The following is a 17,103-nucleotide window of genomic DNA, read 5'->3' on the forward strand; positions in this document are numbered from 1 at the left end:
TCTCCCTCACTCTCTGCCCCTCCCCTGTTCATGCTCTGTCTCTCTCTGTCCCCAAAATAAATAAACGTTGAAAAAAAAATTAAAAAAAAATAAAAATCCATAACATCCTCCAAAATATGGATTGTGGGCTTCTGTCACCAAGGTTCTTATTCTTACCTTTCAACAAAAACCAATTGCCGAAACATCTGCTGACTACAGAGTAGTGTGGTCTGCTCTGTAGGGTGAGCAAAGTATAGATGTGGCATTGAAGATGCTCATGAAATAGGGCGGGAGGAGAAAGTAGGCTTCTACACAGGTGACCGTTAGGCCGCACAATATCATTATGTTCACATGGAGGTGAAGCAATATGCAAATCGCACAGCACTGAGTTCATTCCAGTTGAGAGCAGATTTTACGGGAAAAGTAGAATTTTTACAAATCTCTTGAAGGAAGCAAAGATTTTAAGAATCGTTACTGGTGGAATAGAAAGGCAAGACCATGCAATGGCAACTCTGCATTTGAAAGAAAAGAGGGAAAGAAATTTAGAGTATTTCGCAAAGGGGCACGTGTAGCGAGCTCTATACAAAGGTCTGTCATACCTTTATTCTACTAACAAATTCTGTCAATTATGCCCCCAAACTTTTGTCTCTTTTCTGCCTGTTCTTCCATCTAAGGGGCCAGCACCTCATGTTAAGCATCCAAGACATTGTCATCTCTTATCCACCAGCCATCATGGTCCCCTGTAGGATCCCAATCTGACCGTGCAATCCATTCTCCGCATGACAACAGACTTCTTTGAAAATGCAAACTCGGTCCAATTTCTTTCCAGCTAAAAACCTTTCAAGAGCTTCCTAACACGAATAGAAGAAACATCTTAGGTTTTTCACTCAAACTGGAAGACCCCCAAGACTTGGCCCCGTCCATACACCAGTCAAATCCAGCCTCATCTCACCTCTGCTCTGCATGCTCTTACAACACTGTGCCCTTGGCCTTTCCTACTTCAGCACCCCTGAGCATTCTGTTCCTGCCTCTAGAAACTAGTTTATTGGACAAATCTTTACTAGTCCTTTAGGTCACCTCTTAGATGTCACTTCCTCAGAAAACTGTCCCCACCAATCTCAGTTGGGTCCCTTTGTTAAAATCCCTCACTATTCCTTATCCTTTTCTAGAATGCATCCCAATTGGTAACATGTGTGATCACTGTCTAATGTTTGTCTCCATCATGGCTGCTAAACACTCTGAGAGTAGAGACCATGCTGATCTTGTGAAATCCCTTGTCCTTAGTGACTGACACTTGAAAGGTATTCACTGAATAAATGTATTAATGCAGGCATGACTGAGCAAATAATCAAGGACTTTCATCAAAAATGCAACAAACATTATTTTTAAAGCCTCCTGATGTTTTATCTGCACAATGTGTTAGGATACATTGAAACAACCACATTTGTGTTGCAGGACTCCTGAGGGCAAAAGTAAATAAAATTCAGACAGGTAAGTGAAAATACAGATTTTTAGGATTACACTGCTGGTAAAAAGGATAATAATTATAGATAATAATGTACGTACTTCAAGCACTGTCTAAATAAATTATACATTATCTATTTTATGCCACATATGATGGTGACTCTTACTATCCCCATTTGGCAGCTAGGGAAACTGAGGCACAAAGCCTTGACATGATTTCCTCTAGAATGTCCAACTGTCAGGATGGGGTACGCAACTGTCAGGAGTGGCTCTTGTCCACACTGCCTCTTAGTTTGTCCATTAATGTAATATATTGAATTGTAAGTATATTAATTTGATAGCAGTTTCTCTGAAATTTTAGATTTTTACTGCTTTATGTTTCCTTTATCATAGTTAAAATATGATTTAATTAATAGTAAGGAACAAAACTATAGGCTTTGAATGAAATAAGGGCCACAAAGAATAGTTTACCTATAAAAATGTAAATCTATCTATCATGTTAATTCTTTGAGACCACTGAGCATTCAATTGCTTTGGTGTGTTGTTTTAAAGCCTTTAGTAAATTACTAGTTTTTCAAAGTATTAGTGTTTCTTGTAAAATTATATCATTTCTTACCCTGCATAGCAGAATTTGGGACCCAAAATGATGGCATCACTTTAGAGAAAAAAATGTCTGTTGGTAGATTAGTAATTAACTCAGATGGATCTTGGTATAAAATAGAACTACTTGAAATAGTAAAGACTATTATGGTAAGATACAATGTTATTTTAATGCAGTACCTTGGAATAACTTCTACTCTCTAAACCATGGTATTTTTTCCCAAAATACATGAACCTAAATTTTATAGGCAGAATTATTCTCTACTACATTTTATTCTTACATTTATTTGGGACAACACTTCCCATGTTATTAAACAATGAAGGCAAACATGTTTTTAGATTCAGTTTGTATTACAATAATCCTAATCAATATCTCCCAGGTTTCTAAAGAAGAGTTAATTTTCAATAAATGCATTAACTTGTCTCTTCTGAATGGCATAATTTATACACCACTTTAAATGACCTAAATGCCAATAAAATTACAATTTTAAACCTTTCTCTGTTAATTATTTGTGCTTCTTCATAGATGCTAAGAAAACTATTCTTAAGTTTGGTGTGTACATATACACACACACATACACACAAACACACACACCAGTCCATGTGTAGACACATATATGTATATTTCAATTAATGCAGTATCTATTTTAGTGAATACATATAACCTAACAGTTAAGATCATCAGCTTAAAATAAAGATTATCTGAATTCTAGTCCTGGCTCCACCGTCTATTAACTTTGTGATTCTGTGCCTGAGTAAATTCATTTATAACATGGGGATAATAAAATTATATATCTTACAGAGTTTTTGTAAGGATTAAATGTGATGAGACAAATTCACTTTTAACAGAGGGCTTAGCCCAGCTACATGCTCAATAAATGTTACCCATTACAATATAATAGTAAAATATTTGGGCCTGTTATCACAGAACTTAGCAATAATTTGGATTAAAGGTAAAATATTTTCAAACCTATTATTCTATAGTACCTGAAAAAAAAACTTTGATGGATTCATGAAGAGATTTTTCCGATTTGTCCTGAGAGATCCATTTAAAGTAGTATTATTTCCCATGCTCTACTGTGTCTCTCATTTTGATTCATTTTTATCTTGTGATATAGAAGGAAAACAGTGGTAAATAACATTTCAACACTCAGTGAATCATGTGTAACTATGTAATCTCAATCCATCACTTACAACTCTTAGTTAGAAATGAAAAGCATTCTAACAAAACAATACTTACAATGAAGAGTGATACTTTAAACTCTCAAGTAGGAAAGATTTAAGCAAGCAAAAATACAAATCAGCATGCAGTGCAGGGTCTGAGGTTGGGATTTACCAATTGGCACTCTTGAGCTGAGATTTTGGCACATAGAATTTTCATTTGAGCAACAAAATGCATCTAATTGTGTAATTTGCATTCCTTAACTAATGCATATGAAAAGCAAGAGTAAACAGAGAACATTTTAATTTTTGAAGTGACAAATGTGATTGGCTCTTGTAAGGTACTTATCTTCCAAGAATCTTCTTGGCTTAACTCATAAATACAGAGAACAGACTGGTGGTTTCCAGAGGGGAAGAGAGGTGGGTGCTTGGGCACATTGGGTGAAGGGGGTCAAGAGGTAAAACTTGCAGTTATAAAATAAGTAAGTCATGGGATGTAATGTACAGTGTGGTGACCACAGCTGATACTACTCTATTGCAGAAATGAAAGTTGCTAAGAGTAAATCATAAAAGGTGTCATCACACAAAAAAAAGAATTTTGTAACTTTGTAAGGTGATGGATGATAACTAGATTTACAGTGGTGGTGGTTTCAGTGCATACAAATTTCAAACCATTATGTTGCACACCTGAAACTAATTTAATGTTAATCTCAATTACATCGCAATAAAATAACAACAACAATAACAACAAGAGAATCTTCTTGGCCTTAGAGTATATTAATGAAATTGTTGGGTAAAATAAGCAATTGGAGTAAGTTGGCAATAGATCATATAAGACACAAACTGAGATATTTAGGCCTTCAATAAATATTTATATATGTGTTTTATACAGTAAGGATTTTCAATTCCTAAATCTATCTCCCCTAAACTATCTTTTACTATCAAGTTTGTTTAATAATGAATGAACTAATAATGGCTTCATAGAGCCACGCTGTAAGGTTTACTAATTTTTACCATTCACCTAAATCAGGCAAAAAAAAAATATTCACATTTGAAGAATGTAAAGAGTGGAAGAATCCTGTTACTTTTACTATTGCTCTAAAGGCAATGGAAAATGGAAACTATGTCTCAAAGCAACTTTCTGATATTTTGATTTCAAACATTTCAAACCTACATATATATTCAGTCACTCATTTCATTGCATAAATATTTATTGGAATATTTATTGTATGCCAGGCATTTGCACATATATATTTAAAATATTGATACTTCCTCCCTTATTTTTTTTGATGCACAATAACGTAGAATAGATTGTTAACTTCACCATCATCATTTTATCCTTTTTCCTTGACTTAACCAATGTGCCTATCTTAAAAACTGCACTTCCTTGGAACCATTGCACATAAGGATGACCATAGTTCCAGCCTATGAAATATCAGTGGAAATAAATAAATGAAGTTTCCAGGAAACTCTTTGTAAAGAAAGAAGAAATTCAGGGGTGCCTGGGTGGCTCAGTCAGTTAAGCCTCCGACTTTGGCTCAGGTCATAATCCCACTGTTTGTGGGTTTGAGTCCCACGTTGGGTTCTGTGCTGACAGCCCAAAGCCTGGAGCCTGCTTCGGGTTCTGTGTGTCTCTCTCTGCCCCTCCCTTGCTCGTGCTCTGTCTCTCTCTCCCAAAAAGAAATAAATAAAATTTAAAAAAGATTTTTTTAAGTAAGAAATTCAGTAGGCAAGAGCCTTTGTCCTTGGCCCAGTTTTCTATCTACCTTCCATATACATAATGAAGACAGTTCTATCCCAAAGATACAGAGCAGCAAGTACCCTAATATTTTTGTGGAATTACTTTAATTTTTTTAAAGTTTCTTTATTTTTGAGAGAGAGACAGAGTGTGAGCAGGGGAAGGGAAGAGAGAGAGACAGACAGACAGAATCCTAAGCAGGCATCAGGCTCTGAGCTGTCAGCAAAGAGTCCAATGCGGGGCTCTATCTCACCAACCTTGAGATCATGACCTGAGCTGAAGTCGGCCACTTAACTAACTGAGCCACCCAGGGACCCCTTGTGGAATTACTTTATCAGACTTTAGCTTGTGAACTTACTACATGAGAAAAAAATCAACCCAAATCTTCTTTAAGCCATTCTTATTTGAGTTTTCTGATATAAACATCTTAAAGACATTCTGGAAGTAACATTTAGGAATGTGCATTTCCAAGTTCATGTTAATAATGAAATGTACAAATTATGTAGCTTCTACAAATCCAGTAGGGACTCTAAGACCTGAAAAACTTACTGCACCTGTGAGAAAACCCACAGATAATACCATACTCAGTGGTGAAACACTAAAACCTTTTTTCCTAAAGTCAGAAACAAAGCAAGAATGTTCACTTTCCCCTCTTCTATTAGGAGAGTACTGAAAGTTTTAGAGCATTTAGGCAAGAGAAAGTAATAAAAGAAATCCATATTGAAAAGCAATAAATAAAATTATCTCTCTTCACAGATGACATAATTTGTCCATAGAAACCCTAAAGATCACACATGTACGTGCATACGCACACACAGGGTAAGAGCTCATAAACTAATTCCACAAAGTGACAGGTTAGAAAATCAACTCAAAAGTCAGTTGCATTTTTATACACTACCAATGACCAATGAAAAAAGGAAATTGAGAAAATTGCTCTTGCATTAGCATCAAAAAGAATAAAATAAATAAGGATAAATTTACAGAGGCAAAAGGCTTGAATATTATAAACCACAGAATGTTGCTGAAATTAAAGACCTAAGTTAAAGAGAAGATATTAGTACTCATTAAAGATGACAACATAACACAGAACAATATATAGATTCAAAGCAGTCTCTATCAAAATTCCAAAGATATTTTTTGCAGAAATAGGAAAACCCATCCATTATTTCACCTGAAGTCTCAAGGGACTCCAAATGACAAAAATACCTTGAAAAATAACAGATTTGGAGGACACATACTTCCTAATTTCAAAACTTAATTCAAGTTACAGCAACCAAAACACCATGGTACCAGTATGAGTACATACAAACCAAGAGAATAAAAAAGATCTCAGAAATAAATATTCACCTGTATGTGTTCAACTGATTTTCGACTGTGGTGCCAAGACCATTCGATGGGGAAAGATTCTTTTTAACAAAAAGTTCAATCAGTTTCTCTGACAATGGTTGTCATCTGCCACAGTTTCAAGTATATAAAGTTTAAGATGAAAGTCTTAGTTAAGACTACATACTGATTATGATGTCTAGCGTTAGAATTGTGATCTATCCTAAAATTTATTTCGAAAATAAAGTAAGATAACTCATATTGGTTTTTTTCTTAATTGAAAAGATTTTTTTAATGTTTAAATTTTTTTCTTTGAGTTTTACCTTAAAAGAGAGAAAAAAAGCAAGGTGGCTAGTGCTTAAAACACAAGCTTTAGCCATATTATAAGAAATTCTAGGAAGCATTCTATTTAATTCACTTTTTTCTAATACATCTAAGGAGAAAATAAATTGTAGCATTTCCAGAATAAAAGAACTGAATATGTAGCGTGTGGCCAATTCTGTAATGTGCATTCAAAATAATTCTTTTAAGACCAGGAATATGGTCAGCTGTGTTCTGTTGACTTTGAATGCTAAGCTTCTTTTCTTAGATGGAAATCTTGTAGTTTATCTCTGAATATCAAAGCACACCTTGCCTTGGGAGAAAATGGATGCAAAATGTTTTCACAGTGAGATAGGATGGGACAGATATTCAATCACAAAATGCAGAGAAAATAACAATAAGAATATCCCTCAAATATTATTTCCCCAATAGTCTAAATCCTCTTTATGATCAATATCATTTCTGCCAATCCTAACACCAAGTTTCCAAATATTACAAACCAAGTTCCTAGAAGGTTACACAGTCTCCTTTCCCGCACCCCCTCCTTCTACCTCCACTGTTCACAGCCTGCTGTTCCCAAGCAGCATCACTTTGGTCTTCCAAAAGACAAGTTAAAAGTGAAAGTGAAACTTTTTACCATTTTGCGAACATGGAAACGTCTGCTTTCTGGATTAGAGAAAAATAGAAATCATGTATTTTTTGAAGAGTGTTGGACCACTGGCTTTGGGTACAATCAATATTTATCAGGGATTGTTCAGAATGCTCTGATAAAAACACTTCATTCATTGTAGCTCTTGTTTTCAGAGACAAGGCAATTACAAAAAGAAAAGATTGGCAAAGAAATACTGCAACATTTTGGCCTGGCTTAAATTCTTTCAGTGGATGGATTGTCTTGGAATGCAGAGTAACCAATTTTAAACTTCTAAACTACAAGTGTATCAAGTGCATGCATTAAAAAGTCGAAAATGAATTCCCAGCAATAAGCCAACTGGGTTAGTTCCATATACTTGCTCATATATATGACAGGTTAGACCAAATTTACCAGCAAAGACATTTCTTAGGTGATAACTAAAAAAGTGTCTGATATTGAAAACTTGTCCAATTGGCTCATTCATAAACACTACCTTTGGAATCATATCTCTTATATTTGAGTTGAACCATAGCCTTATGGTTATAGAGTTTTATGCTATTAGACACAATAGAGCTCCCTGCTTGGCAACAAATGTTTCAATATTTTGGCCTGAAATGTTTAGCTCATTTATATGAAAAACAGTTACCAACTGGAGATCGTGGTCTGACAGTTCACTCGTTTACTATTTCAAAATCCTCTGAGGGTTCCACTTGGGAACACTGGATGACTAATTACCTAGAGTTAATGAAGCCCTAATTGTTATGGCATAAGCTGGTCCACTTAACTTTCCAAATTCAGGACAATTAGGCATCATCAGTATTATCCACTGACTGAGCTCTAAAATAAGGTTTAGCATTTCATTCTCAACAACCTTTAGGTATCCATGAAAAAAATATGTCATGACTTATGACAACAAGGTCTTCTAGAAAAATTAAATTAGTGAATAAGTCAAATGGCTTTACAACTAAATAAAGCAATGTACTAAATGTAAATTCTAAATAAACTGATATTAACATTCATTATTCAAGCATCAATTTACAAATGAATACTCAATTTCTGTCAAAATTAAGACTTTTTTATTAAAATTAAGTACCAGAATTAATAAGTTAAACTATAGATTAGTGACTTCCACTCAAAAGTGAGGTGGAATCAGGGGCAGGATCCCAGAGCTCCAACCCCCAACAAGTAGAATCAGTAGTGTCATAAAAGATCTGAACAACACTTTTAACCTAATTTGACATCCATAGACCTAACTGACATTCACAGAATGCTGCACTCAGCAGTGAAAGAATATATACCCTTTGTGAGTCCACAGAAAACATTTGCCAAAATAAAGTATACAACAAATAATCAAATAACACTGAAGAAATTGCATGGAATTTAATTCATTCAAATTATGGTTTTGGAACATGTGGCAATTAATTAACTAATTAGTCCAGTAAAATAATAACTAGAATATCCATCAGCTTCTTTGAAATTAAGCAATACATTTTTAAATACACTGCGGGTCATGAAATAAATCACAAAAAAGAATCAGGAAACCTTTGGAACTAAATGATAATAAATACGAAATCTTCTAAGATATATTGTGATACAGTATTTAGAGGCTTATCTATAGCTTTAAAATTCATATATTTGAAAGTAACAAACACTAAGAACCAATGAACTAAGTACCTACCTTAAGAAACTAAAAAGAGGGCTACCTGGATGGCTCAGTTGGTGAAGCATCTGACCCTGGCTCAGTTCATAATTTTGCAGTTTGGGGGTTTGAGCCCTGTGTGGGATTCTGTGCTGGTGGTATGGAGCCTGCTTGGGATTCTCTCTCTCTCCCTCTCTCTCTCTCCCCCTCCCTGGCTTGTGCACTCTGTCTCTCTCTCTCAAAATAAATAAATAAACTTAAAAAAAAAGAAACTAGAATGAGCAGTGCAAATGACTCCTGAGAAAGTAAAGGAAGGAAACAATAAAGAACAAAGGACAAATTTGACAATCTAGATGAAAAATACATATTTTTTTAAAAGCTGTGATTACCGAACCCAATACAAGAAACTCTAAGTTCAGATGGTTTCAGTGGTGAGTGTTTTCAAACATTTAAGTATTTAAGGAAGAGAATGTGAATTTCAAAAAAAAAAAAAAAAAAACTTTGACAGAAATCCTGATAAGGCCATTAGAAGAAAGAAAAATTACAGGCAAATGTTTTCCATCAAAAGAGATATAAAATCCTCATAAAGTACTGTATGAAATCTAAAACTATCCAGAAAAGATTGTACACCACAATTAAGTGAGGTCTATTCTGTGAATGCAAGGTTAGTTAACATTGGGCGGGGGGGGGGGGGGGGGGGGGAGATGTAAGTGGACATATTAACGACAAAAAGAGGCAAATCATATGGGTGAAGATAAAGTTTGTGATAGATTACATACTTCTTATTAAAAACAAAGCAAAATAAAACCACTCCAAAAAATCACAAAAAGCCAAAGTGGAATAGGTAATAATATTTTTAATATGATACTATCTCTTTGAAAGAGATCGATGATCATACATGATTATCAAATATTAAGTAGTTTCTGCTTGAGTGAATAAGACAAAGATGACTGCTATCACCATTTCTATTCAACGCACTGTGGGAACTCGTAGCCAGTGCAATGAGGGAAGCAGGGGAATAGACAAGAGTTGGGAAGGAAGAATCCATCTTTACTCACAGGTAACACGAGAGTACCTGTAGAAAACCAGAAAGAATCAGCAGGCGAAGTTCAAAAGTAAGCAAAAGAAGTGTGACGACAAGAACTCAGGGTAATAATTATTTCCGTGTGGTGATGGGAAGTAGTTTCTGGAAGGAACAGTAATAACAGGTTCTTGATCTCAGGGCCATCCACCCTGAAGTGTTCACTTTTTGAAAATTTACTGACCTACCACGTTAGGTTTTGGGCACTTTTCTTTATGTATGTTACTACAAAAAAGTACACTATATGCTATAGGTGACATTTATTGAGTCACTGGGATAATCGGGTGCCAAGAATTATGCCATTTAATGTTAAAAAAAACAGTTCAGGAGGCAAATCCTTTTTTTAGCCTCATTTTACGAATGAAGAAATAAGTTCTTGAAAGTGATTAACCTCCTCAAGCGTATACAACATAAAGAATCCCGGGGTTTATACACATATCCTTCTGATGCTAAACTCAACTTTGTCACTAAATTAACATTTTCAATGCTTCTTAACTCAATGTTTTTTCGAATTCTCTTCACAGTTCTTTCTATTTAAGATTTTGGGCAACAAGCATAGGTTAAATTCTAATTCAAAATGATTGTGACTTCAGCAAAGCCATGACCTCAAATGATTACATGGCTGAAAAACCCATGCTTAAGGAGATATTTGAGGGTACACTGCATTTTACTTACTTTCATGCAAGATCGACTCAATCTGTCAAATGTTTAAAAATCAAAGCCAGACTTAAAGCCCAAACATGTATTAAATCATGCGCACAAATGATTCATAACAAAAGCCAATCCACCCCCTGCCATGCTGGCAGCCATGAAGAAATCACAGCCATGGCTAAATCTGAAGACCTACTCTTCTCTCACATTGTTAATGATGAGATTACAAAGGCAGCAAAGCACAGGAGATGAATGGGTGTCCACAAAATATAAGACGTATGCTCCAGTAAGACCCAACGTAATTGAAAGAAATTAGATCATGGTGGCATTTCTTTCTCCTCCATCTAGTTGTTTTTTTTTTTTTTTTTTCCTTTCCAATCTCCCAGCAGAAGTTGATGTAAGAAGAGAAAATATTTGCCGGTCGATACAACAGGCAGTGAAATCTTCCCACTTTTGTGCAGATGGAAGCTAACTTAATCTGGTTCATATGTTCTAAGAACATCTTAAAATAAAAACTGGAGGCTGATTTGCACCCAGAAGAACTGTGTATAAAGCTGAAGGAGGCAAGCAATTTAAATTTCCAATATGTCACTGCAATTTTGTTTTCATTCCAAAGGGGTAATAATGCCACCATTTTTCACTTCGTCCTTTGATCCCTTTTGAAACTCACACCTATATTTCGAATATTACATCTGACCTAATTATTTCAAGAACACTGAAGTTGCTTTAAAAAAATCAATTACAATACCCAGTATGTTTTGTTTCTACTTAGAAATTCATTATTGAAACTTGCTGTCAGAATTCATAGCAGCAGAGTTTCCAGTTATAATACATGTATGACATCTGTTATTTTCTCTTGTAAGTGGAGTCCTTGGAGCACTCTGGAAAACTTGGTTATGAAAATACACAGTAACCATTTTAGCATCATCCTACATAACAGGACAATGCTTATCTAATTATTGCCTTTATACCTTTATGGAGTTTTAAATTCATATTCTACCCCTATTTATATAATTATTTTTTTTCCAGGGGAAAACAGAAAAGCCAAGCACTAAATTTTACTGAAATGTTCTGTTAAGGTGTCAGGTCCTCTATTTACTGCTCTGTAACTGGTTGGCATGTTTACCATGATAGCAAAGAAAAAAAAAAGTTGGGGGGGGGGGGTGGATGGGTGGGAAGGACATGCTAAAAATAAATTTGTTTTGTATTATTTCAACTCAGTAATCAAAGCTCCACAAAGGTCAGTGCCATGTAGGTCTTATTCACAAATTTACTCCCAGATTTTAGCCCTAAGACTATTGCCCAGTAGGTGCCCAGTAAATCTCCATTGAAAGGAAGAGGGACACCTGGGTGGCTCAGTCGGTTAAGCCACTGACTTCAGCTCAGGTTATGATCTCGTGGTCAGGTCAGATCTAGCCCGGTATCAGACTCTGTGCTGACAGCTCAGAAACCGGTGCTTGCTTTGGATTCTGTGTCTCCCTCCCTCTCTACCCTTCCCCCACTCATGCTCTGTCTGTCTCTCTCAAAAATAAATAAACATTTAAAAAATTTAAAAAAGAAAGGATGAAACTGTCACTTTTGGAAGCTAAGAACAAAGAAATAGAAGATTACACTTCGGTTAAAGGCCCCCAAGACCACACACAGTCTTGATGAGTCCCAGGACTCAGCATACAGTGGTTCTCATAGCCATGATTTATGACAGCAAAAGGATCCAGAGCACAGTCAGAAAAGGCAAAGGCTCACAGGGTGAAGCCCTTAGGAAAGTGGGCACAAGCTTCCAAGAGCCCTTTCCAGTGGAGTCACATGGGACTTGCTTGAATTCCCAGCGGCGAGTTGTAACAACATATGGAAAACATTGTCTATCAGGGAAGTTCATCAGACCCACAGCCCAGGGTTTTTACCAGGCGTTGGTCACAAAGGCATATGCTGCTGGGTAGGTACCAGAATTCCAGACTCACTGAAGAAAAGTCAGTGTGCAGCAGAAATCATACTGTTTGCAGTAAACAGCTTAGGCATAGTAAGAGAGGCTTATCAGTTCTAGGCATGGTGGAAAATCTTTTAATATCTCGTTTCTCAGAGGCCAGTCAAGGGCCAACATTGTAAGCAGTCTTTTCTAAGGATAGTGGTCTCAGGTCTGCTGCTGTTTTCTATACAGAGCTCATTTCAACTCACTGTGCAAATTTCAATGCTTGCCCGCCTTTCTATTTGGCTCCTATCTTCCAGTTTAACAGAGCCCTGTGGCAAATCCCATATAAATCCAATATCATTGATTATTAGCAAACATTTTAACACTAAGTTACATATCTAATCGTACACATTGCTCTTTGGTCCAAGTTGTGATGAGAACCATATTAAATAGAACAAAACAAATTTTAAAAGTCCTTTTCCCTGTTGGATTTCTGTACTGTTATGAATTATGTCGGTGGTGGTTCTGGGAGGGGTCATTTTTCCAATTCAGATTCATCTAAAAATGCAGAGTCATTATCTTATTAACATTTTGTCCTTAAAAAGCATTTGGGCTTTCTATACATTATTACTGCCACAAATATTTGTTGAAAGAATAAATTTATGAATACATATTTACATATGCTCTTTGAAAGATAAATTTTGCTATTGGCTGAAATTTTAACACCAAAAATTCCCTGAAAAATACTGCTTTGCTGCTTCCTAGGTAACTTTTTCTGGTTAAGGACATATTTTTCCTTAATATTAATAAAAAAAGAATTTGCTTCAAATGGAAAATGTTTGTGTTTAAGAAAAGAGCTTGAATTTCCCAATTAAGGCAAACTGCCTTAGGCAATTTACCAATAGGTAAATAATAGGCAATAATCAATACTTTACCTTCTGGATTTCCAGAAATTTCAAGCACTAAATTTTAAATCATCATTTTTAGGTTTATTTATTTATTTTGAGAAAGAGACAGTGTGAGTGGGGGAGGAGCAGAGAGAGAGAGAGAGCAAGACAGAGACTCCCAAGCAGGCTCTGCACTGTCAGCACCGAGCCTGATGCAGGGCTCCAACTCGGGGAGATCATGACCAGAGCCAAAACCAAGAGTTGTGCGCTTAACCGACTGAGCCACCCAGGCGCCGCCCCCTCCCCCGTCCCTCCCCAAAGTTCCAAGCACTAAATTTCAGTAGGACCTGCCTTTGCCATGTAATCATGCAGGTCTTTCCAGGACAAGGATGAGTGTATTGCTTGATCCTTTGAACCTGGATTTAATCATATGGCTTGCTTTGGCAAACAAGATGTCATCAGTCATGATGCAAACAGAGCTTGAAAATTATTTGCAAGATTGAGTTTATGCTTTTGTGCTTCTGTCATTGCCAAGAAGAGGATGTTCCCGGGCTGGCCCACTGCTCCCAAGAGAAGGAAGAGAGACAAGTGGAAGAGATCTGAGTAACCCCATCCAAGCCCAGCTGACCCCCTGCCAGCTCCCACATGTGTACGAGAGCCAAACCAACATTACTGGGCCCACCAGCTGAGCCTGGCCTGGATCAGCTGAAATGCACTGACACATGAGACATAAATGTTGATTTGTGTATGCCACCTGACAGCTAAGAAAAGTCATGCAAAAGTTCATAGAGGCAAATTATAGGACACATTTTGCCAAACCACAACGGGGAAAGTTTTTAACAATACTAGAGGAAGCAGACTTAAAGCTGACCTCAACATTTAAGGAATGTTGAAGGAAGACCTCAAACATTTCCTAGAAATGGTATTTACATTTTTTAAAAGACTTCTTCTGGATCAGTTAGAAGTAAGACATAAATAGTTTGCAAGGGCTATTTGAAGATAAGGTTTGAGTCATTCTAAATAAGCCATTAAAAGTGAATTTGATGTCATTTTATATTCACAGTCTAGAGAAACCTGAACTCTTAGATCACTCTATTTTATTTCAAATTTTCATTAAATCTTGAACCAGTTTCAGTGTGCCACACACCAGCATGACAGAGTGAACAGAAACAGAAAAGATCGTAGACAGTTTCATTATGTGTGGTGAAGAATTCTCAAACTGGCCTGGAGTTTCACCAATAGGGGGGTGAGTAGTAGGAACAGAAATAAAAGTGAAACACATGAATCTGTACATTCCTTTCACGTCTCTAATCAACGGGAAATTAAAGGCAAAAAAGAGGAAAAAGGAGGTAATGGCTGTCTTATTATGGCCATAAGTTCTCAAAACACTAAAGGGCTTGCCCTGCTCAGACACACCTATCAGCTCACAATAATAAGGCAACCTGCTGTCATATGTGTATTCGTATAGGCTCTAAAGTGACTTAGGGCAAAGTGCTATCTGATTATTTTAGTTAGGAGGAGCACTGTCCACTATAACAAATGAATCCCTAAATTTCGATGACTCAAAACTGTGAATGTTCTCTTTACATAATAGTCCAACGTGGGAAGCTTTGTCTGTATCATTCTTCAAGGATCCAGGCTCTGTCCATCTTGTGACTGCTCCCTTCTGGCTTGGGAGTCTCCTGCAACCAGCCAAGACACAGGAAAGAAACAGTGAAGGAAGTACACTTGCTTCTTTAAAGGACTAGATGACAAGTCACACTTCCTCTGATATTCCATTGACAAGAGTTAGTCACGTGGACACAAAGAGGCGCAAAGGAGGGTACGAGGTATAGTTTCAGGCTGTACAGCAGCCTGCTACCAACAACTTCACACAAGGGGGGTTATGTGGTTAACTAGCCATTCTCGCCATGCTGACACAACTGTGCTCTGCCCAGGGAGACCAGCCCGGGCCTTCAATATAGCAAGAGCTCAGACCACATGGGTGGCTCAGTCAGTGAAGTATCTGACTTTGGCTATCCGTGAGTTGGAGCCCCATGGCAGGCCCTGTGCTGACAGCTCAAAGCCTGGAGCCTGGTTCAGATTCTGTGCCTCCCTCTTTCTCTGCCCCTCCCACATTCACACTCTGTCTCTCAAAAATAAATACTAAAAAAAATATTAAGAAGTATAGCAAGAGCTTAGAGCATAGTCACAGAATAACTGAATTAATGAACTGTCTGGACTCATGTAGTCATTTTTGCCCTATAGCGTCCTTCTAGCTATTATTACTGTTTATTAGCTCTCATTGAGTAATCGCTTCAGGCCAATGGCTACGCTTATTAAGTGGCTCTGTGAGATAGGTATTACCTATCTTGTTTTAGCAGATGAGGAAACTAAGGTTCAGGAGAAGTCAAGTAACTTGCCTAAGGTCATTAGGTGTTGGGATCAACATTCAAGCCTAAGTCTGTCTAACTCCAACTAAAACGTTTAAAGGCACTGAGTGGCTCCTTCTCACTTTGAGCTCAATCATTTGCTGATTTACAATGTAGCATTATCCACGTGTGGACATGTCTTTTCCAGTTACCGCAAGTACTCGGAGGAAATAATCTAAGCCTTTGATGAATTTCTCCCCCTGGGTCACGCCTACCCCACAACTAAGGTAAGTTTAATCTTATAATAATCTATTTTGAAATATGGAAAAATAAAAAGTGAATCATTCATTTCAAGTTGCATATTCACTGTATGTGAAGTATATATAATGATATACATTATATATATAATCTATAACAGTGTACATGTAATAGTATGTATAACAGTAAGTAAATACTGTTAAGACAAATCAAATTCTCACATACTTTCCTGCTCCATGGCCTGGTTTCAAATTAGCATTTAGAAAAAAAATGGAAAACATAAAGTGAGATAAGATTTCTGTTCTATTTTTGGGAAAGAACGAGTTCTGAGTGACCCAGGGTAATATGCTAAAAATGAATCATTAATATAAAGCAGGCTTAACTACAATCTGAATATACACCTTAAACATCAAAATTATAGGTACTGCCTGAATCCATCATCAATAAATTGTGTGCATAGTTTTTAGCCCCAAAATTTAGGAGAGCAAATAGTGAAATTTCTTCAGTTACCTCCTTGAGAAACAGTATCTCTCTTTAAAAAGAAAACAGATTGGGATGTTTGCATGGCTCAGTCAGTTAAGCATCTGACTTCAACTCAGGTCATGATCTCACGGCTGGTGAGTTCAAGCCCCACGTCGGGCTCTGTGCTGACAGCTCAGAGCCTGGAGCCTGGTTTGGATTCTGTGTCTCCCTCTCTCTCTGCCCCTCCCTGACTCACACTATGTCTGTCTCTCCCTCAAGAACAAACATTAGAAAAAAAAACTTTTTTAAGAAAACAGATCATTTTGATTTTTTTAAAAAAAGGGTGCTAAATTATTTCTACTGAATTAAAAAGAATTTAATTCGGGGCAGCAGGGTGGCTCAGTCAGTTAAGCATTTGACTTTGACTCAGGTCATGATCTCATGGCTTGTGAGTATGAGCCCCATGTTGGGCTTTGTGCTGAGAGCTCGGAGCCTGGAGCCTGCTTCAGATTCTATGTCTCTCTCTCTTTCTCTGCCTCTCCCCTGCTCACTCTCTGTCTCTCTCTGTCTCTCAAAAATAAATAAATGTTAAAAATATTTTTTAAGTATTTATTTCAAGCAACTAATAGCTTTTTATATTGAAGGTAGTGA

This window comes from Felis catus, chromosome A2, assembly GCF_018350175.1.
Source record: "Felis catus isolate Fca126 chromosome A2, F.catus_Fca126_mat1.0, whole genome shotgun sequence".
NCBI classification, from domain to species: Eukaryota; Metazoa; Chordata; class Mammalia; order Carnivora; family Felidae; genus Felis; species Felis catus.